At 41.7% G+C, this 23,983-nt stretch overlaps 1 long non-coding RNA gene and 1 other non-coding gene across 2 annotated transcripts; one reads left to right on the forward strand and one right to left on the reverse strand.

Moving 5' to 3' along the window:
- The first annotated feature begins 939 nt into the window (after nucleotides 1–939).
- Nucleotides 940–15,158, forward strand: LOC139160181 (uncharacterized). Its single transcript, XR_011557893.1, has 4 exons — nucleotides 940–1,112; nucleotides 4,306–4,419; nucleotides 13,796–13,968; nucleotides 14,731–15,158. It is a non-coding gene; the product is annotated as an uncharacterized lncRNA (long non-coding RNA).
- Nucleotides 15,159–18,598: 3,440 nt separating this feature from the next.
- Nucleotides 18,599–18,671, reverse strand: TRNAA-CGC (transfer RNA alanine (anticodon CGC)). The gene has a single exon. It is a non-coding gene; the product is annotated as a tRNA-Ala (tRNA).
- Between the last annotated feature and the right edge of the window lie 5,312 nt (nucleotides 18,672–23,983).

Below are 23,983 nucleotides of genomic sequence, written 5' to 3' on the forward strand. Positions count from 1 at the left end.
GACCACTGGGACCACTTTCACGGGCTTATGCCAGAGTCGTTGCAGCTCGATTTTTAGATCTTCGTATTTCACTAATTTCTCTAGCTGCTTCTCCTCAATTCTGCTGTCTCCTGGGATTGTGATGTCGATGATCCATACTTTCTTTTTCTCCACGATCACAATGTCTGGTGTGTTATGCTTCAGAATTCGGTCAGTCTGAAGTCGGAAGTCCCACAGTAGTTTTGCTTGCTCATTTTCGAGCACTTTTTCGGGCTTATGATCCCACCAGTCCTTTGCCACTGGTAAATGGTAGTTCCGACACAAGTTCCAGTGGATCATCTGTGCCACAGCATCATGTCTATGCTTGCAGTCATTATTATTATTATTATTATTATTATTATTATTATTATTATTATTATTCAGCATTGGATGGGACCCCCGGCTTCTACAGTACTTCAGACAGATGGTTATCCAACCTTTTCTTTAAAACTTCCAGTGTTGGAGCATTCATAACTTCTGGAGGCAAGCTGTTCCACTGATTAATTGTTATAACTGTCAGGAAATTTCTCCTTAGTTCTACGTTCTCTCCTTGTTATTCCCCTTCTTTTAGTATTCCCCAAAATATTTCATTCTCTAGAGGGGAAGGCTACCTTTAGTGGCAAGCCAAACCTTAGACATGCTTTCATTTGGATTTCTCTTCTGGGCAAGACTTTCTTTCCTGTCATTTAATTGGAAGAATGAGCAATCATGGGGTTTTTTTCTGCTTTGTAGAATCACAGACAAATGTAACCATTGCCCCAAGGTTTTTAGGAGTGATCCTTCGGGAGTGACACAAAGGGCATTGTGTACAGAGTTATTGATTTGTTTGCCAATTCATGGGACTTTGTTTGGCTGAGGTATCTGCCTCCCCAAAGACAACATACGCATGTATCTTTGTCCCATGCCTTATTGGCTGATCTTGGAAGTGCAGTGAACACACACTAGAGACCCAATTGCAAGTTGAATTTCTTGCTCTTTATTCCACTTCTTTTGCTTGTTAATATTGGTTCGGGATATTTCTACCTGAGAGACCTAAAACACAATGAATGTGATTTTTCTACTCGGGTTCCCTGCTCTGCTCCTCTACAGCACTGGTAAGTGTTTGCATGACTTCAGTGACATACAAATTTGAATCTCAAGTTGAAAGATACTCTTGTACGAGTGTGTTCACTGAGCACCTAGCTTTGAGAATAGAATAGGATAGAATAGAATAGAATAGAATAGAATAAATTTTTATTTGCCAGGTATGATCGGAATTTTTTGTCAATAGGGTGACAAATTAGGAAGGTGTCTATTTTGACATCTTCCAAATTTGACACCTTTTTCCAGTGATGGCAAACTTATGGCATGGGTGCTACAGGTGGCACGCAGAGCTGTATCTGTTGTCATGCAAGCTGTTGCCCTAGCTCAGCTCCAATGTGCGTGTGTATGCTGGCCAGCTGAATTTTGGCTTGTACAGAGGCTCTTGGATGGTGTTTTTGGCTTCTAGAGAGCGTCCAGGGGGATCGGGCAGGGTGTTTTTACCCTTCCGAGCTCCAGGGGAGAGCAACACGTGAGCCCACTGGGCCTACCAGAAGTTGGAAAACAGGCTGTTTCTAGCCTCTAGAGGTTCTCCACGGGGTGGGGGAAGTTGTTTTCACCCTCCCCCAGGCATTGAATTATGGGTATGGTAATTTGCGCATGCACAAATGCATGGGAGCATGCTCTTTCAGCACCCAAGGGGGAAAAGGTTCACCATCACTGCCCTATTCAATACCCTGCATTTCCCATAGAATGAAGAAGAACCTCTCCTTCTGCACCTGCCTCATGCAATGCCTTGACTGGGGTTAAGGGTGATTTGAGTCATGAAGCTCCTTCAGTTTCTGAGGGTGGAGAATAAGGATGAAATACAAAAAACAACAGCTCTCTTTCTGATTTTTGTTTTTAAACGGGACAAGGCAGGCTACAACAGAAGGCTTGAGGCTTCCCCCCATTCGCCGGCTACTTACTTACTAAAATTGATTTCTGCTCTTGGTGTCTTTTATTTTTATTTGTTTGTTTGTTTGTTTGTTTGTTTGTTTGTTTGTTTGTTTGTTTGTTTGTTTGGATTTATATGCCACCCCTCTCCGAAGACTCCGAAGTTTATTTAAAGGCTTCACTGACTGTTTTTAAAGGGCTTCGCAAACAGAAATCTATTTCTCTTCACTGTAATTAAAAAATAATCTTTGCAAAGATGAAACTGAATTTCCCAAAGCAATCTGCAGAAGATAGAGATGTAATCTTCTGTAAAACGGTGGTTTTAACTGATTGGTTTCCAACTGCTTACAGTGCAATTAAAAAGGAAAAGAGCTGTATGTAATATCTCAGTTTTTGGATGAACAATATAGGTTTCCCAGTAACACTTATGCATTTGATCCTTGTTGGAAATATGGAAATTGTCACTGGATTTGCTTATTGTTGTTGTTGTTGTTGTTGTTGTTGTTGTTGTTGTTGTTGTTATTATTATTATTATTATTATTATTATTATTATTATTAATTAGATTTGTATGCCGCCCCACTCCGCAGAATCGGGGTGGCTCACAGCAACAATAAAACAATGTAAAACAAATCTAATAATTTAAAAAACACTAAAAAACCCATTATTAAAAGCAAACATACACACAAACATACCATGCTTAGCTGTTATATTATATATATATATATATATATATATATATATATATATATATATATATATATTTTCTAATTTAGGGTTTTTATTTAATTTAGGGGCACAAAATCGTTGTGCAGCAGTTGCTGTACAACCAAACCTTTCCCTTCTCTACTTATGCCAAATCTTTGTCTACTTTAAATACACCTAAATAGGGTTGTGGCCATCCACTAGATATAAAGGAGTGATGGGATGCAGATATTTATTTATTTATTTGTTTGTTTGTTTGCTTGCTTGCTTGCTTGCTTGCTTGCTTGCTTGCTTGCTTGCTTGCTTGCTTGCTTGCTTGCTTGCTTGCTTGCTTGCTTGCTTGCTTGCTTGCTTGCTTGCTTGCTTACTTAATAACTTATTTACTTACTTACTTACTGGATTTGTATGCCGCTTCTCTCCGAGGATTCAGGGCAGCTCACAACATATCAAAGAAAACATAACAATACATTCGGAACCAATTAATGTAATTTAAAAACCTAGAAGTTCTAATGTAATTAAAACATTCATTACCATTCACTCCGTGGAACACACTGAAACCCTCGTTGCTCAGGGGGGAAGATCTAATGACCCCAGGCCTGGTGGCATAGATAGGTCTTTAAACTTTTTTGGAAGGCAAGGAGGGTGGGGACAGTGCAAATCTCCAGGGGGAGCTGATTCCAGAGGGTGCCCCCCCCCCACAGAGAAGGCTCTTCCCCTAGGTCCTGCCAACCAACATTGTCTGGTTGATGGGACCCTGAGGAGGCCAACAACTACTGGATGCTGGGATTTGTGCAGCAGAAGGGGGTCTTGGAGGTAATCTGGTCCGATGCCAGGTAGGGCTTTGTAGGTCATTACCAACACTTTGAATTGTGTCTGGAAACTAATCGACAGCCAATGCTGTCTGCGGAGTGATGGTAGAATATGGGTATGCCTTGGAAGGCCCATAACCGCTCCCACGGCTGCATTTTGGATGATTTGAAGTTTCCAAACACTCTTCAAAGGTAGCCCCATGTAGAGAGCATTGTAGTAGTCAAACCTCGAGATGATAAGGGCATGAGTGACTGTGAGCAAAGATTCCCTGTCCAAATAGGGCCACAACTGGTGCACCAGGCAGACCTGGGCAAACGTCTCCCTTGCCACAGCCAAAAGATGGTGTTCTAAAGTCAGCTGTGGATCGAGGAGGACGCCCAAGCTGCGGCTCCTTTCTGAAATGGTCTCAAGCCTGCTTGGACCATGAGCCGCCCATGAGCCACCCGAGTCTATGGAGAGGGGCAGCATACAAATAAATAGATTGATTGATAGATAGATAGATAGATAGATAGGTAGATAGAGAGAGAGAGAAAGAAAGAAAGAAAGAAAGAAAGAAAGAAAGAAAGAAAGAAAGAAAGAAAGAAAGAAAGAAAGAAAGAAAGTGGGAGGCTGGACTAGTCTACAATGTCCTTTCCAACTCTTAATCTGTAATCTAATCAGGAAGAGAAACAGTTTTCTCACAAAATGCATCTGCTTAGGGAAAAATCCTCTACTTGCAAGTCAATTCTTGCTTCTTGTTCAAACTTGAGCATTTGAGCTTTTCCATGTCTTCGTTTGCTGAGTTCATGTCCCTTTAATGCTCTCCTTTTCTCTATTAGCCCAAGGTCTCGTCTGTAGAGTCTGTGATTCTGGAAATGGCAAAGGTTGCTATGATGCAGAAGAGACCTGTAAGACTTACTCTGGACAATGTTACTCATATGGAAGTTATCGCAGTAAGTGTTCTGCCCCAGTTATGGACCAGAAAGAATTTAGCACACACACCGTTTGTTCAAATCTATGTTTACTCAATTAACAACTACTGATAACTTTGTTTAGTAGTCGACACACAAAAATACAAGTTAAAACAGTCTTTTCTTGAAAAACCAACTGTTAATTAAATGGCATTAAAAGCTAGTATACGTCAATCAAGTCATAAATTAAGTCTAAGCAAGTAGTCCTGGATATCTCAAGAAGCTTAAAGGGGTTGGCAAACTGCCAAGAAGCAGTCAGAAGGAAAAAAGCCAAAACAGATAAGCTGAGCAGACGCTTTCAGACCAGTGATGGGCTCCTATGGGTATGGTCAGGTATGCAGAACCAGTAGAAAAAATTTGAATTTTTTTCTTTCTTTTTTTTTTTGCCTTATGGGCTCCAGGTATATTTTTCCTATCACAGTAAATGAGGTTGAATGTGTATTATTTTGGAAGAGCTTTGTGTGTGTGTATATTTGTGTATGTCTGTATGTAATATGTATGTACACATATGGCAAAAATGTATGTACACAAATGGCATATGACTAAATTGAATGAATGTGGGTGATTGTATAAGGGCTTTTTAAATTTTTACTGATCTTTCATATTTATTTATTTATTTATTTATTTATTTATTTATTATTTATTGATTCATTAGATTTGTATGCCGCCCCTCTCCGCAGACTCAGGGCAGCTAACAGCAATAGTGAAACAACATATAACAAATCTAATATTTAAAATATTATTATTATTATTATTATTATTATTATTATTATTATTATTATTAATTAACTAATTAATTAACTAAATTTGTACGCTGTCCCTCTCCAAAGACTCGGGGTGGCTCACAACACAAAACATTACAAATCCAATGATTAAAACAATTTATAACCCTTAATATAAAAAATAACCATACATCTCATAAAAACCATACATAAAACGGAAATGGCCCAGGGGAATCAATTTCCCCATGCCTGACGACAGAGGTGGGTTTTAAGGAGTTTACAAAAGGCAAGGAGGGTGGGGGCAATCCTGATCTCTGGAGGGAGTTGATTCCAGAGGTTCGGGGCTGCCACAGAGAAGGCTCTTCCCCTGGGTCCCACCAGACGACATTGTTTTGTCGAAGGGACCTGAAGAAGGCCAACTCTGTGGGACCTAACCAGTCACTGGGATTCGTGCAGCAGAAGGCGGTCCTGGAGATACACACACACACCGGTACATAGAATTAAATAGTATATTTTAGATGTTCAGCAATAGTAAGGGAAATTGAATCTCTTTGAGGCGAGGAGAGGCCACGCACCCTGACCCTAACTCAAACCCAATCCCTTGACTGGATACCTTTAAGCCAGTCACATGACCTTTAAGCCACCTCCCGGTCACATGATCATCAAGCCACTCCCACCTGGTCACATGGCTGGCTAGCCACACCCACAAAATAAGCCACACCCACAGTCAGTGTTCCCTCTAATTTTTGGAGGGGGTGGGCAGAAAAGTATAGTGTCTGACTCTGAGCGGCAGTCCCTTCGGGACTGGGCGGCACAGAAACAATAGATAAATAGATAGATGGATAGATAGGTAGGTAGGTAGGTAGGCAGGCAGGCAGGCAGGCAGGCAGGCAGGCAGGCAGGCAGGCAGGCAGGCAGACAGACAAACAAACAAACAAACAAACAAACAAACAAACAAAAAAACCCACCCTGTTTTGCCTCAGAGAATTTCAAAATAAAATACTGTACTGTGTGTCTATAACAGTGAGCTCATAATAGGGCAACTCTATCAATATCAAAATGCCACTTAAATAGTTGAGCTAGTTTCAAACTAGATTTTGATTTTCTTTCTCTCTTCCTTACTCCCATTCTTTTTCTTTCTCTTTTCCTTCCTCTCTTTTTTCTGTTTCTCTCTCTTCCTCTCTTCCTCTCTCTCTCCTTCCCTCTCACTCTTTCCCTCTCGGCTTCTGGGCAGGTTTGGAAAACTCTGAGTTGATGATGATTTTTAAGTGAGTGATTGCTCACTGCTCAGCTTAGAGGGAACTATGCCCACAGTGTGGTAGTAAAAATGTTGCAGCCCTTCACTGTTTCAGACCATGGAGGCACCTGAAGAAAGAAAGGTTGTTTCCTGCAGAGTTTTTGCTTGTCATCCCTTATGTAGGCTAGGGTAGTGGCCAATTAGCCTCAAGCCTTTCTCCCAAGGAGACCTTCTCCTGAGGAATCATTCCTGGCTTTTGGCAGCTCCGCATGCCTGTGTATTAAGAAAAGGCTCCTTCTCATCTTCCTCAGCACTGATGTGAGGTGCTGGAGGTTCAGAAGGCCTTGGCTGAACCTCTCCCTCTGGTACCAAGTCCACTATCTGACTCAGTTGGAAGCTGCACAGTCTGCTGGCGCATCACCACATTGGCTTCTTCTCAGGACGGATCCACTACCATCTGCACACGCTGCTGGCGGGCCACAACAGTAAGATGCAAGGACGAAAAACACACAATAAGGGAATGAAAGCCATCCAGATATGGGGATGTGGATACAATTTAGAAACATAGAAGACTGACGGCAGAAAAAGACCTCATGGTCCATCTAGTCTGCCCTTATACCATTTCCTGTATTTTATCTTAAATGGATATATGTTTATCCCAGGCATGTTTAAATTCAGTTACTGTGGATTTATCTACCACGTCTGCTGGAAGTTTGTTCCAAGGATCTACTACTCTTTCAGTAAAATAATATTTTCTCACGTTGCTTTTGATCTTTTCCCCAACTAACTTCAGATTGTGTCCCCTTGTTCTTGTGTTCACTTTCCTATTAAAAACACTTCCCTCCTGGACCTTCTTTAACCCTTTAACATATTTAAATGTTTCGATCATGTCCCCCCTTTTCCTTCTGTCCTCCAGACTATACAGATTGAGTTCATTAAGTCTTTCCTGATACGTTTTATGCTTAAGACCTTCCACCATTCTTGTGGCCCGTCTTTGGACCCGTTCAATTTTGTCAATATCTTTTTGTAGGTGAGGTCTCCAGAACAATTTGGCACAGGCAAGAATCCTGGATGGTGGTATTGATATTTTAAGAATGGTTTGCTGTTTAGGTTTCTCTAACTACATGGGCCAGAAATGTCACAAAGAGCACATTCTGTAGTCATGTGAGCCATCAACCCAGCTCAGCTCTGCCACGCATGCGCACGCTTCCTGCCAGCCATCTGGTCTTTTCCTCTGTGCTGCACATGCATGGAGGGTGTTTGCACATGCACACAGGGGTGAGACATATGCAAGGGTATGCACATGCGGAGGGGTAGGGCACATGTGAGAGAGCACACGTGCATGTGGAGAGTGGGGCACATATGGAGGGCTGTGCATACATGGGGCAGGGGGCATTCAAGGGGTATGCATGCATGCACAGGGCAGGGTGCATGAGTGGGCGCCACATGTGCATTGCATTTCGGCGGTTTGCACTCGGTCTGGAAATGTTTAGCCATCACTGGTCTAAACTGACAAATGATTTTCCAAATGGAGAATGTGAAGACCACTTGATGCCATACATCACAGAGTAGGAACTAGGTAGGTCTAGTTTAATGAAAAGAAGGACCATGGGAGACATGATAGCAGTGTTCTAATATCTCAGGGGTTGCTACAAAGAAGTTAGGTCCCACAGAGTTGGCCTTCTCCGGGTCCCGTCGACTAAACAATGCCGTTTGGCGGCACCCAGAGGAAGAGCCTTCTCTGTGGCGGCCCCGACCCTCTGGAACCAGCTCCCCCCCGGAGATTAGGATTGCCCCCACCCTCCTTGCCTTTCATAAACTCCTTAAAACCCACCTCTGCCGTCAGGCATGGGGGAATTGAGACTTCTCCCCCAGGCCTATATATATAAGGGGTTTTTAGTTACTTTTAAATATTAGATTTGTTGTACATTGTTTCATTATTGTCGTGAGCTGCCCCGAGTCTACGGAGAGGGGCAGCATACAAATCTAATAAATAAATAAATAAAATAAAGAGGGAGTTAAACTATTCCCCAAAGCACCTGAGAGCAGAACAAGAAGTAATGGATGGAAATTAATCAAGGAAAGAAGCAACTTGTTGTGAGCCGCCCCGAGTCTTTGGAGAGGGGCGGCACACAAATCTAATAAATAATAATAAAATAATAAAACTTAGAACTAAGGAGAAATTTCCTGACAGTAAGAACAATTAATCCATGAAACAGCTTGCCTCTAGAAGTCATGAATGTTTCAACACTGGAAGTTTTAAAGAAGATGTGGGATAATCATTTGTCTGAAGTAGTGTAGGGTTCCTGCCTACGCAGGGGGTTGGACTAGAAGACCTCCAAGGTCCCTTCCAACTCTTATTATCATCATCAGCAGCAGCAGCAGCATCTTGTCCAACTTACAGACCTGTGGTCGCTTCTTCTATGTGGCACACTAGAGGTGCAATTTGTTCTATTACCATCTGCGCACAAATGTGCCCTTCCTGGTTGAGCGTAGAGGTCAAACAAGATGCAGATCTGGTCTAAAGCAGAAGTCAGCAGACTGATTTCTTCTAAATCAGCAGCCAATGTAGACAAGTTGGCCAAAGATTATGAGAGCTGTTGTCCAAAGGTTCTGGAGGTTGCTGACCCTTTGGATAGATAAGAGATGGCATTATTGTTATTGTAGCAGGTTGGATACGTTGGGCAAATGTTAAAATTATCCAGATTTTAGAGAATGTTCCTTGTTGATTCACAGAAAGCATTAAAAAAAAAACCATGGGAACTGAAATCTAAGCAGCAATATATTTTTATTTATTTATTTTTTTCAAGCATATAGAAACATAGAAACATAGAAGTATGACGGCAGAAAAAGACCTCATGGTCAGTCTGCCCTTATACTATTTCCTGTATTTTTATCTTAGGATGGATATATGTTTATCCCAGGCATGTTTAAATTTAGTTACTGTGGATTTATCTACCACGTCTGCTGGAAGTTTGTTCCAAGGATCTACTACTCATTCAGTAAAATAATATTTTCTCATGTTGCTTTTGATCTTTATTATTATTATTATTTATTAGATTTGTATGCCCCAACGAACTTCAGATTGTGTCCCCTTGTTCTTGTGTTCACTTTCCTATTAAAAACACTTCCCTCCTGGACCTTATTTAACCCTTTAACATATTTAAATGTTTCGATCATGTCCCCCCCCCCACTTTTCCTTCTGTCCTCCAGACTATACAGATTGAGTTCATTAAGTCTTTCCTGATACGTTTTATGCTTAAGACCCTCCACCATTCTTGTAGCCCGTCTTTGGACCCGTTCAATTTTGTCAATATATTTTTGTAGGTGAGGTCTCCAGAACTGAACACAGTATTCCAAATGTGGTCTCACCAGCACCCTATATAGCGGGATCATAATCTCCCTCTTCCTGCTTGTTATACCTCTAGCTATGCAGCCAAGCATCCTACTTGCTTTCCCTACCGGGAATATATATTAGATGACAGATAAAAGAAGACAATAGGACAGTAGGACAGGTATGGTGTGTACCCAATGAACTCCCATGGTTAGAACCACAATGGATTTAGGGAGCTGGTTGTTTGTTTTCTGATGTAAACAATCTTACAGACAGAATTTCATTCTTTCTTTTTCCTCTCCTTTTCCTTTTCATGTCAAGTGGGCATCATTTGTTTATTGCGAGATCCCACTTTTATTTTGTACAACTCAAGACCATGTAGTGGGATGGGCTGAGACAAAGTAATTGTCTCAAGGACACCAGCCAGCTCCCATGATTAAGGAAGAACTAGAACTCACAATCACCTGGTTTCTGGTTCATCACCTTCAAGATAACTCCCATTTTGAACTACACTTAGAACCACTTTATCATGTGCATATCTTCCCATGTGTATTATTAAATAAATAAACGGGCCAGAACTAGACCAATTTCATCTCACCCTTTTCTGCATCTTGTCCTAAGGCACTATAATATGGTAGAACAAGGTGGTCAGGCAGCTGTGGAATTAGGTCACACCCCACAAGCTCCTTACAAGGAACAATCAAATCTTCACACTGAACTTTGTACTGTCTCCATGAAGATGCAAGCACTGTCATCCTTGATTAAAGAATATTATTACGACTTCGAGCAGTGATGGTGATCCTTTTTTTCCTCAGGTGCCAAAAGAGCATGGGTGTGCGATATCACAGTTCTGTGAACGCCCACACCCATAATTCAATGCCTGGGGAGGGCTAAAACAGCTTCCTCCACCACCGCGGAGGCTCTCTGGAAGCTGGAAACATCCTGTTTCCCAAATTCTCATGGGCCCGATAGGCTCATGTTTCACCCTCCCCAGGCTCCGAAGGCTTCCCTGGAGCTGGGGAAGGGTAAAATCACCCTCCCCATCCCCTTGGAGGCTCTCTGGAAGCCAAAAATGCCCTCCCAGAACCTCTGTGCAAGCCAAATATCAGCTGACCGGCAAACACATGCCTGTTGGAGCAGAGCTAGGGCAACGGCTCATGTGCCAGCAGATATGTCTCGGCGTGGCACCTGTGCCATAGGTTCACCACCACTGACTTAGAGTCTACCACTACAACAACAAAACCTTCCCAATTTTCCAGGCTAAAATGTGTGGCTGTTGAAGCAAACAGAAATAACGGCTTCTAAAACTGACACCACCATTTCGATAGAAATATTAATCAACCCAGAATTGGAAGAGTTCAGCCAAGTTTACCATTGTGAGGACCTTGTCCAATTCCTCAGAATGCCCCAGCTCAAACTCTTCCCAAGATAACTGAGTTCAGAAGTGTCTTGGTCCTTTCCAGGAGACCTGGCCAGAATTAGACCAATTTAATCTCCCCAGTTTCTGCATCTTGTCCAAAGATATTGTAATATGGTAGAACAACATGGGCAGGCAGTTGGGGAATTAGCTCAAATGGTAGAGCGCTTGTTTTACATGCAAGAGATAGCAAGAGCAATGGCTGCATTCTGCTAGTCAACTTTTTCCTCCTTTTTGCCAGGTGATTTGGACATTGTTTTCCCTTAGAAGTTTGGTGGGTCAAGGGTAGCTGGAGCTGGGGAATTAGCTCATATGGTAGAGCGCTTGCTTTGCATGCAAGAGGTGGTGGGATCGATGCCCATATTCTCCAGTCACATGATTATTTTATTTTGGCCATTTCTATCTCCTCCATTGCCATCCAGGGACAGGTAATCCTTTAGTTAATGAATGTAATCTAATGTCATTAAATTCTGCCCCCTGCTGATGAATGTATAGTGGGTATGTTGATTGAAAGGATATGTGCTTATTTTAAATGGTTCTTTAGGTTTTTTAGATGTAACTTTTAATTAATTAATTGGATTTTGATGTATATTGCCTTTTTTATATGTTGTAAGCCACCCCAAGTCCTTGGAGAGGAGCAGCATATAAATCCAATAAAAATTAAAAATTAAACTTTACATATCGATATCATAAGTCTATTATTTCTTAACTTTAATTTTCTTCCTATCGTTATTATCTTTCATTACCCATTGTGTCCTACATAATATTATTTATTATATTGATTTGTTTGTGTGTCTTCCAACAATTTATACCAATTCTCCCAAACTAGTTCCTAGTCCACTACTTTTACCCAACTTTATCTGTCTTCTCTGATCCCCTCCACCTATGTTTAGGGCAGCCCTTCCCAGAGGGGCACAGCCAATGAACCTTAGTTGTTTGTTCTAAAGGAGGTTCATTGGAGAGTTTGGAAACCTTTCAAGGCAGTGTCCTCACTTGGTAAGAGTTACTCGGCCAAAGAGATTGCAGGGACACTAATAAGTAACAGAGAGGCGCGAGGGGATTTCATTGTGAGAGTCTTTTAAAAACACTCTCCCGTGGTATTCTAAGTATTTAAATCTTAATGGCTATTTAATGTGTGTTATTACTGTTTTGTTTTATGGCATGCCTCCCAAAATCACACTAATGAGATGGGCAGCCAGGGGTGGGCAGGAACTCTGTTCCACCAGCGGAAATGGACCTGCGTGTGCAGGTCCATCATGACCGGCCATGCACAAGGGATTCAGCTTCTGTGCATGTGCAGAAGCCGAATCTCACACCCCAGCCAGCAGCAACAGCACCCTCCGTTAGGTGGGCCCAGAAAGTTCGGTGCTCATCCGGCCGATGTGAGGCGCCTTTCAAGTTTCAAGTTTTATTGGATTTATATGCCGCCCCTCTCCGAAAATTCGGGGCGGCTAACAGCAGTCATAGACAGTATACAATAATAATTCAATGCTAAAAGCAAATTAAAACCCCTTAATATACAAAACCAAACACACATACAAATATACCATGCATACCATTGTAACGGGCTAGGGGGAGAAGAAATCTTAATTCCTCCATGCCTGGCGGCAGAGGTGGGTTTTAAGTAGCTTACGAAAGGCAAGGAGGGTGGGGGCAATTCTAATCTCTGGGGGGAGTTGGTTCCAGAGGGCTGGGGCCACCACAGAGAAGGCTCTTCCCCTGGGTCCCGCCAAGCGACATTGTTTAGTTGACGGGACCCGGAGAAGACCCACTCTGTGGGACCTAACTGCTCACTGGGATTCGTGCGGCAGAAGGTGGTCCCTGCGGTAATCTGGTCCGGTGCCATGAAGGGCTTTATAGGTCATAACCAACACTTTGAATTGTGACCGGAAACTGATCGGCAACCAATTCAGACTGCGGAGTGTTGGTGTGACATGGGCATATTTAGAGAAGCCCATGATTGCTCTCGCAGCTGCATTCTGCACGATCTGAAATTTCCGAACACTTTTCAAGGGTAGCCCCATGTAGAGAGCTGCTGGGGCCGGCCGGTGGCCAAAGGGCTAGGTTCTGCGAGGCACGACAGCCTACTTGCCTAGAGGTAACACCATTTTTTTAGCCACTTTTTGTGTCTGGGCACATGCACGAAAGGTGCGCACATGAGTAAAGAGCATGCACGGGTGGCTGAGCACAGTTGTGGAGGTGGCATGCACTCAAAATTGGTAGGGAAGTGAAAACCTTCCTACTAATGTATCAATGGCGAGTTTTGTGTGATAACTAATCTGCTAGAAAACTGATGTGGAACATATGGGACATAAGAAGGCATCATTTGTGTACAATGCCAGCTTCAAGAAGAAGGCAGGTGCTTCCATCGGAATCTGGATAGGGGAATTTGTCAAGATATAGCTCACCTCCCCATCATTGTGTCTACAGTTAAATAGATCACTCTACTCCATCTTTTATTCCAAGCTTAACAACCAATGGTTTGTGATACTGGCTCAATCATACCCATTGGCTCCAAGTAGCACAATCAGTGCAAAGAGCAGTTGATCAGTTGTGTCAGGTAGACAGCAAGTTCCTTGTTTCCTTGTCATGTTTTTTTTTTCTTTTTAAGGTACCCATTTCATATAGTCTTCCCTTTCCCCTTGCAGGTAGTAACCTCTACTTCGAAAGGTATGGCTGTATCTATAACAACTATGAAACCTGGTTTTGCAACAGAACAACAAAGTTGGACTCATATGTTCGAGTTTCAAGTTGTTGCACTACTGACAAATGCAATGGCAGAATGCCATCTTTCCCTCGGTACTGGAATTAGAAAAAGCTGGTGAGTATTTTGGCTGATTGAACTTGACAAGAGTGTGATCACCCAGGGCATGGCAGAGAGATAACACAAACAGCTGGCAGTTCAAACCAGCTCTTTAAGTGTTCCAAATCTCCCCAAAACAAACCTCAAACAGTCTCTGGTTGCAATTAGCCTAGCCCAGTGGTCTCTGCACCAAGACTGCATGGCAATAAATCTCAAATTTATCTAGAAAAACAAGAACAAAGCAAGGAGTTCTCGGAGCAAAAGATACCGATAATCAGTCCAGAATGCCACACAGGAATACAAGGATTCTTGGCAAGTTCAAATGTCAACACTCAGCATCTCCTTAAGTCTCATTCCCCAGGTGTGCCTAGTGAAGCTGGTTGGGGCACTCTCCTCGTGAGTGGCCTCCTCCCTGGGAGCTGATCCTGCCTCCTCTGCATTCTCCAAGCCCTTGCATCAGAAGGGGTTGGTTCATGCTCCTCAGCTGAGCTCTATTCCTGCCTACCTGCAGGCCTTGCTAATTCCAAACAGCCTGGCTTGGCCTGACTCTGCCTTTCCCCAGTTTTCTCCAAAGCAAATGTAGCTGCCCTCAAATTCACTGTCAGTTCTTGTTCCAGCTCATCTTCCACCACAGAGTCAGACTCCGATAAGGGCTTGACACAGAGCATCCAATATCTACAGCATTGGTCTCTAATCTAAATCTAACCTCTGGGGAAATCCAGAGCATGAAGGATACCAATGCAAGTCTCTAATCTGTATATTGTTTCTCTTTTAATCCAGAGGTTAGCAACGAAGGCCCTTTCCAGATTTTATTGAATGCCACTTCGAAACATCCCGAGGGAGGGATGTGAGGACTTGCCATCGAACAACATTTGGAGGGATCACACGCTGCTCATTCTTGATTTAATGAAAATTATTTCTGAAGAAACCTGCATGGGATTGCAGCCTACATGGTGTATAATACATATTTAAAAGAAATTCCATGATGGCTGATTGTACAAAATAATTTATGTGCTTAGCTCACTGTGGCGATTTGGTGCAGTTATAATTTGGAAATGGAACCCTCTCTGCATTGTTAATATTCTTCTTGTAACTTGCATGCTCCAAACAGATGTACAAAATCAATTTGATGTGTATTTCAGTTACCCTTTTGTCTTGTCATCTGTTGTTCTAGATGTGATTAGAACAATATAGCTGAATCAACCTGAGTAACCATTCTAGAGAAGATTGATTATTCTTATAGACCATCAAACAACATCTCCTTCATGCCTCTTTAAGCAGATATGGGGCCACAGGGAATCATTGAGGGAAATAAAACAATATTTTAGTTTCTGAGCTAAATTTTTCATTCAAACTCCAAAGAGTATACATGATATGGAGCTCAGGGGATATTACCATCTGCCCTTTACCCCGGACACATCACTCCCAATTAAGGTAGAATTTTTAGTGGCAATTTCCTACCATACAGACAAAAAACCTTTTTGAAGAATTAATTGCAGGAGCTTGATGTAGATGACCAGGTTTCAAAGGTAACTTGGGGTTTATTCATTTTATTTTATGTTTTGTTTTTTGCTGTAATTTAATTTAATTATTTTGTTTTATTATTACTTTATTTTACTACTTTATTTTATTTTATATTTTATTTTATTTTATTTCATCAAGCATGTATTAGAAAACAGATATAAGTATAAACATAATTATGAATACAAGAAATGGATATGAATATATGGGTACATGCTAGGAACATTGATGCACATATGCATGCCCTTTACAGATCTCTTAGGAATGGGGTGAGGTCAACAGTGAACAGTTTAAGGTTGATTAAGTGCCATCAGGTCAGAATTGACTCTTCATCACCATATAGGTAGATATTCTCCCTTATTATCTGACCCTTATTCGGTCCTTCAGCTCTCCTAAGGCTTCCTCCACCAGCACTGTAACAAAAGTCCATCCACTTGCTGTTGGCCATCCTCTTCTTCCTTTCCACCATTTTCAGCTTTAGAGCCTTCACCAGATAGCCAGGTCTTCATATCATGTATCCAAAGTCAGACTCAGCCTTAACATTGTGCTGATATTTGCATCATTATATTATGATGGTGTGCTTGCTTTATGATTGTTGTGGTGTATTTCTTTATTTTGATGACTGCATGATTATTGGCATATTTGAGTGTTGTTGTTGGTGACTGGTAAGTGAGCATTAGCACATCTTCCTCTCTAAAATAATATTTGTAAGGAAATATTGTAAGGATGAGCAAGAAGCTGGCTGTTTCACCAGGAAGGAAATTGTCCAGGGATTGAGATGGACAAGGAATGGAGGTTGAAGAACTAAGAGGAAAAGGTGACGGTTTCAAATAATAATTATTATTATTATTATTATTATTATTATTATTATTATTATTATTATTATTATTATTTATTGGATTTGTATGCCGCCCTTCTCCGTAGACTCGGGGCGGCTAACAACAATAATAAAAACAGCATGTGACAATCCAATAATAAAACAACGAAAAACTCTTATAATAAAACCAAACATACAGACAAACATACCATGCATAACTTGTAATGGCCTAGGGGGAAGGAATATCTCAACTCCCCCATGCCTGGCAGTATAAATGAGTCTTGAGTAGTTTACAAAAGACATGGAGGGTGGGGGCAGTTCTAATCTCCGGGGGGAGTTGGTTCCAGAGGGCCAGGGCCGCCACAGAGAAGGCTCTTCCCCTGGGGCCCGCCAAACGACATTGTTTAGTTGACGGGACCCAGAGAAGGCCAACTCTGTGGGACCTTATCGGTCGCTGGGATTCGTGCGTCAGGTGGAGGAGACCCTGTCCAGGAAGAAGGTCTGAGAAGTTAACAAGAGAGCGAGAGGAACTCCTACATGAGATAGCTGAGGTGGAGAGGGGCTGAGAGAAATGAATTCGTTCAAATATATTCTCTGCCTTTGACATGAAGCATACTCTTGAGATTGCTGAGTCTCTTCTGTTCAAAATAACAATCACTAAACCTGCCTTTCTATAGAACAAATGAACTTTCACCTTAAAGTGATTTTGTTTTTAAAATCATGTTCAAAAAACAAACGGTATGTGGACAATGTTGACCTCCAGAGGGAGCTATTACATGAATTAGATATTACAAAGGGGGGGTGTGGAGATCCATGATGTCTTCAGGCTAAAGCTGCATTAGGCAGAGCTTCTCAGCAGCTAAGCGCCATCATATGGAAAGAACCTCAGAGGAGATGCATGAAATTGGATGAAGGACTCCCTTTGGATGGGGTAAAACAAAAGACAATGTCTGGAGAATGCAGGCATCGATCCTGCTACCTCTCGCATGCTAAGCAAGCGCTCTACCGTTTGAGCTAATTCCCCAGCTGCCTGATAGTGTTCTTGCGCAATTTGCCAAGAAATAAAGAAGCCAAAATAACACAGAGAAACTGACAGAAGAAGGCTGCTGTTCCATGCTGAGAGTTCAATCCAACCTACCGACATCAAAGGAAGCCCGTTGAATCAATACACCTGGAGCTCCAGAGGGATGCCTGAATTAGCACTAAGAGGACCACCACCCCTCTGGTGGATCTGGGAAAGTGGGATGTGGGGATCCAGTCACTAGGGGATAATCAATAAACCATGGTTAAAGAAGGGTTAAGTGACACATTTCCAAGGCAACATACAAAGCAAAAGAGTTTCTGTATACAACTACCAGATATTTTTTAACAGATTAATGGAGTTGGAAGGGACCTTGTAGGTCATCTAGTCCCACCCTCCACTCAAGCAGGAGACTCTACATCATCTCTGACAAATGACCGTCCAATCTCTTCTTAGAAGTAATAAAGCTGTTGTGGTTAGCTCTGGCCCTGCTCCTGCCCAAAGGACTGTGGATGTGGGGGAGACATCCACATGCTGCAGGCCTGTTTTGTCCCCGGTGGAATCTGAGGATGAAGGCTCCTCTGACCAAGAAGACATGAGTGACAGGGAGGAGGAGAGTGTGGCAGACAGCTCAGAAGGAGATCAATTATCTAGCTCCTCCTTGGATTCAGACCAAGAGTTAATGATACAGCCACGCATGCGGAGAGCGATGCATAGGCAACAACTGAGAGATTATTATCAAAGAAAATGAGGCCACCTGTGGTTGGGTGGGGCTGTGGTAATTAGTGAGGCTGCTATAAAGTGCAGCCTGTGGGTTTGGCCATTGTGGAGGATTATCTGATCATTGTGTTTCGTGACTGGTTTACTGACTTTGACCTTTTGTGTGATGATTTTTCCCCGCTTTGAAACTAAAGCAGAGCAAAGGGTGTTTCACTTTGTGAAAGAAGGACTGTGAATTACCTCACAGCTGCAAGCTAAGTATCACAGAACTGATAAGGGACTTGTACAAATTACCAGTTTGTTTGGAGACGAGTGCTCTTTGCTATACCAAAAGAGGGCTTAGGTTAAGTGAATTTTCATTATAAAGAACATTGTTTTGAATTTTCAAATGTGTGTGTGTCTGAAATTTGTACCTGTGAATTTTTGGGAGGAGTCTACCAGAGAGCCCAACAGAACAAAAGCTCCTATAATTTCTGAAGGGAAGCTGTTCTATTGGAAAGAACCTCGGAGGAGATGCAGCAATTGGATGATGAACTCTCTATGGATGGGGCAAAATAAAAGAGAACGTCTGGAGAATGCAGGCATCGATCCTGCTACCTCTTGCATGCGAAGCAAGCGCTCTACCATTTGAGCTAATTCCCCAGCTGCCTGATAGCGTTCTTGCACAATTTCCCAAGAAAGAAAGACGCCAAAATAACATACAGAAACTGATAGGAGAAGGTTGGTACTCCATGGTGAGAGTGCAATCCAACCTACCGTATTTTTCAGAGTATAAGACACACCTTAGTTTAGTGGGAGGAAAAGAAGGGGGGGGGGAATCTGCTTCTGACTCTCAGCAATTTGCCTCCCAGCAAACAGCACAGATGATATACTCTATGAAACAGCAAAGAATTCAAGAAATGTACATTATTGCAGTATATTAATGCCAGAAGGTTTTCTTAAATGTAGTCACACTAGCTCCTCCCAATTATTTAAATAGATCTACTCCAAAGATGACTAAGTCAGGGTTTAACTCAGCTGCCTTATCTTAATATTAAACAGGACACTGTTACATTTCAGATTATACTTGTACAGATGCTGTTAAAATTGATGCGGCTTTCTTGAAATATTAATAATTCTCTGCTATTTAAAAGAAGATACAATAGCACTGGGTCACTTCAGATCAAGCATTTATTTTAAAAAACATCTCCATTTTCTTAGGTTGTCTAGAACAATAATAAAGCAGTCTTTAAAAATAAATCTAATAATTTGAACATTCTGTAGATTTATAGTTATTGACTTACCTCCTTGCATCCAGTTGCAGCAACTGATTAGCACAAAAGTAAAATAAAATTCTGCCTCTGCCTCTACCTCCCAGCAATTTGCCTCATTGCAGTTTTAGTTTCAGTTTCATTTCAGCACGTGGGCCTGTTTGCAGCCTCAATCAGCTGCTAACTGGGAGGCCAATAATCAGTTGCTTGTGCTAATCAGGCTCTGAGCGGTTTGCTGCAAGGAGATAAATTGCTGAGAGGTAGAGGCCAAAGTGTCGGTGTGGCTAGGGGGGCTTTGTTTGGTGTATAAGGCACACCCAAGTTTTCATCCTCTTTTGGGGGGTAAAGAGGTGTGTCTTACACTCCCAAAAATATGGTACCCACATGAAAGGAAGCCCCTTGGACCAATACATCTAGATCTTCAGGGGGGATGCCTGAATTAGCACTAAGAGGACCACCACCCTTCTGGATCCAGTCACTAAATAGATTCAATTCCACTGTCTACTGAAGCAAAGCAAGAATTTGGTATTGCTATGCTATTTATTTATTTATTTGTTTGTTTGTTTGTTTCTTTGCTTGCTTGCTTGCTTGCTTGCTTGCTTGCTTGCTTGCTTGCTTGCTTGCTTGCTTGCTTGCTTGCTTGATTGATTGATTGATTGCTTGATTGATTGCTTGATTGCTTGATTGCTTGCTTGCTTGCTTGATTGATTGATTGCTTGCTTGATTGATTGCTTGATTGCTTGATTGCTTGATTGCTTGATTGATATGCCACACCTCTCCAAGGACTTAACTGCCCAACTGCCTGTCTGGACTATTTTGCAACACTGTAGAAATTTAGGATAATAAGTATGCACAATTTGCCTAAAAGAGGATTTTCTGCATGGAAGAGAAAAGTGAACAGAGATTGAATGGAAAATGCATGGTATAAAGAATAAATTGGAATCACTCTATAATATGTAAATATTGTAATGTTCTTAGTTTAAAATGCTATAAATAAGGTACACCCTCATTTTGGTGGAGGGATTTGAATGTTGTTGGGTGGTGGGAGCATAGGGCTAAATGTATGTGATGTTAAAAAATCAATACAAATTTTTTTAAAAAAGAGATAATTCCTGGAAGCCTGGCACTCTGGCAAATCAGACATCCACGGGTACATACACATAAACAACAGTATGGTGCGAGAAACCTCACTCTCACAGGTCCCCGTGCTGGCATCTCTGCAGACTGGCACAGATCCAGAACTCACAGCTGTGAGGAATTTGTCCGCATCCTCCGACTCCACCTGCTCAAGCTCTTCCCAGGTAAATGGAGCTCAGGTGTGTCTTGGTCATTTCTAGCAGACTTAGAAACATAGAAACATAGAAGACTGACGGCAGAAAAAGACCTCATGATCCATCTAGTCTGCCCTTATACTATTTCTTGTATTTTATCTTAGGGTGGATATATGTTTATCCCAGGCATGTTTAAATTCAGTTACTGTGGATTTATCTACCACGTCTGCTGGAAGTTTGTTCCAAGGATCTACTACTCTTTCAGTAAAATAATATTTTCTCATGTTACTTTTGATTCCCCCCCCAACTAACTTCAGATTGTGTCCCTTTGTTCTTGTGTTCACTTTCCTATTAAAAACACTTCCCTCCTGAACCTTATTTAACCCTTTAACATATTTAAATGTTTCGATCATGTCCCCCCTTTTCCTTCTGTCCTCCAGACTATACAGATTGAGTTCATGAAGTCTTTCCTGATACGTTTTATGCTTAAGTCTTACTTACTTCGGAATCTATTTTCATTTCCTCGGTTTCTCCCCCTCATCCTGAATTGTTTCAGTTTTGTGGGTCAAGGCTGCTCCTAGCTGGGGAATTAGCTCATATGGTAGAGCGCTTGCTTTGCATGCAAGAGGGATCGATGCCCACATTCTCCAATCAAACATTTACTTTGCTATGTAATTGGATTGTTTTATTTATTTATTTTTATTTATTTGTTTGTTTTGTCAAGTACATATTGGTGGTATGCAAAGATATAATATTATTATATCTTTATATTATAAATTATTATATTATAATAATTGCCATCTTCTCAGTTGCTGTTCCCTGTCCTTGTGAATAAAAGTTGCCAGGCAGTTGGGGAATTAGCTCATATGGTAGAGTGCTTGCTTTGCATGCAAGAGGTGGTGGGATCGATGCCCACATTCTCCAGTTCCATTTTTTCCCCTTTTTTTCCTTTCCTTTGCCAAAGAGTATTAGATCGTTTTCAACTCTTCGTTTTTTGCTTCTTGTCCTGAATTCTTGTAACATGGCAGAACAAATTTGACAGGGGAATTAGCTCAAATGGTAGAGCGCTCGCTTAGCATGCGAGAGGTAGCAGGATCGATGCTTGCATTTTCCAGCCAGTCTCTCTTCAGTTTTCACATCCATATAGAAGATCCTCACGTAGGCAAGTTTTGCATATTTTTCCCATACAGTGGTACCTCTACTTAAGAACTCAATTCGTTCCATGACCAGGTTCGTAAGTAGAAAAGTTTGTAAGTAGAAGCAATTTTTCCATAGGAATCAATGTAAAAGCAAATAATGCGTGCAAACCCATTAGGAAAGAAATAAAAGCTCGGAATTTGGGTGGGAGGAAGAGGAGGAAGAAGAGGAGGAGGAGGACAGTCGCTGCCAAAGGAAGAAGGTGAAATGAGGGGAATAAAAAAAATAAGAAAAAGACCTCATGGTCCATCTAGTCTGCCCTTATACTATTTCCTGTATTTTATCTTACAATGGATATATGTTTATCCCAGGCATGTTTAAATTCAGTTACTGTGGATTTACCAACCATGTCTGCTGGAAGTTTGTTCCAAGGATCTACTACTCTTTCAGTAAAATAATATTTTCTCACGTTGCTTTTGATCTTTCCCCCAACTAACCAGATTGTGGCCCCTTGTTCTTGTGTTCACTTTCCTATTAAAAACACTTCCCTCCTGGACCTTATTTAACCCTTTGACATATTTAAATATTTTAATCATGTCCCCCCTTTTCCTTCTGTCCTCCAGACTATACAGATTGAGTTCATTAAGTCTTTCCTGATACGTTTTATGCTTAAGACCTTCCACCATTCTTGTAGCCCGTCTTTGGACCTGTTCAATTTTATCAATATCTTTTTGTTTGGTGAGGTCTCCAGAACTGAACACAGTATTCCAAATGTGGTCTCACCAGCGCTCTATATAAGGGGATCACAAACTCCCTCTTCCTGCTTGTTATACCTCTAGCTATGCAGCCAAGCATCCTACTTGCTTTTCCTACCGCCAGACCACACTGCTCACCCATTTTGAGACTGTCAGAAATTACTACCCCTAAATCCTTCTCTTTTGATGTTTTTGCTAACACAGAAATGCTTGCTTGACACACAAGCGGTAGTATGTCTGGTACCCACACTCTCCAAGCACCCTTTATTCTTTTTTGCAATACTATAATATCGTATAAGAAATAATAAAGGTTAAAATTATATGATGGTCTTTTTGAAAAATCCTTTCTTAGCAAGCACCAAGAGGAACATACGTTCCAAGTTGTCAAGTTTGTAAACTTTACAGTTCTGGAAATAGCTAGCAACCTTGATCCACTATGTCACAAGAATTTAGGGAAAGAGACAACAACTGAAGAGCTGAAAATGATCTAACAATATAGTAAAATAAAGTAAACATTTACTAGAGAATGTGGGTGTAGATACTACCACATCTTGTATGCAAAGCAAGGGCTCTAGCATATGAGCTAATTACCCAGCTCCATGTAGATTTTAAGGCACAGAACCAAGGGTGGTAGTCACTTACTTTTCCTACCAGTTCACAAATGTGAGTGTGCGTGACACCTCCACAAATGCACGCAGCCCACCCCACGTGCTCTTTATTTGCTTGTGTGCCTTCTGCATTGCACCCAGCCATGAAAATGTGGCCCACTGAGAATCAGTGCTACGAGTTCACCTCAACTGGTCTGAACTGGCAGAATAAGCCTTCTGCCCAGAACTGCAAAAAATCAGGACAAGTTGCAGAAATTAAATACAGTGGTTCCTCTACCTAAGCATGCCTCTACTTACAAACTTTTCTAGATGCGAACTGGGTGTTCAAGATTTTTTTGCCTCTTCTCAAGAACCATTTTCCACTTACAAACCTGAGCCTCCGAAACTGTAATTGGAAAATGCGTGAAGAAGCCTCTGTGAGGCCTCTCTAGGAATTTCCTGGAAGGAAACAGGGCAGGAAAAGGTAGGGAGAAGCCTCTGCAGGGCCTCTCTAGGAATCTCCTGGGAGGAAACAGGGCTGGAAATGCAGGGAGAAGCCTCCTAGGGGCCTCTTTACGAATCTCCTGGGAGGAAACAGGGCCTCCACCCTCCCTGTGGTTTCCCCAATCGCATGCATTATTTGCTTTTACATTGATTCCTATTGGAAAAATTGCTTCTTCTTACAAACTTTTATACTTAAGAACCTGGTCACAGAGTGAATTAAATTCATAAGTAGAGGTACCACTGTATATAAAACAGGTCCAATAAAATGGCAAACTGAGGCATATGTTTCTCTCAGAGAATGCATCCTCTGATCCCGTGATCAGGTATCAAGTGTTCTATCATTTCCGCTGATTGCCCCACATCCCAGCAATGCCACTCCATCATTATTCCAGAAAAGCCATCTAGAAGTTGTTATGAAGACTCACAGAGAGTGGATTGGGGTGGATTTTC

Source organism: Erythrolamprus reginae, chromosome 2, assembly GCF_031021105.1.
Source record: "Erythrolamprus reginae isolate rEryReg1 chromosome 2, rEryReg1.hap1, whole genome shotgun sequence".
Taxonomy (NCBI): domain Eukaryota; kingdom Metazoa; phylum Chordata; class Lepidosauria; order Squamata; family Dipsadidae; genus Erythrolamprus; species Erythrolamprus reginae.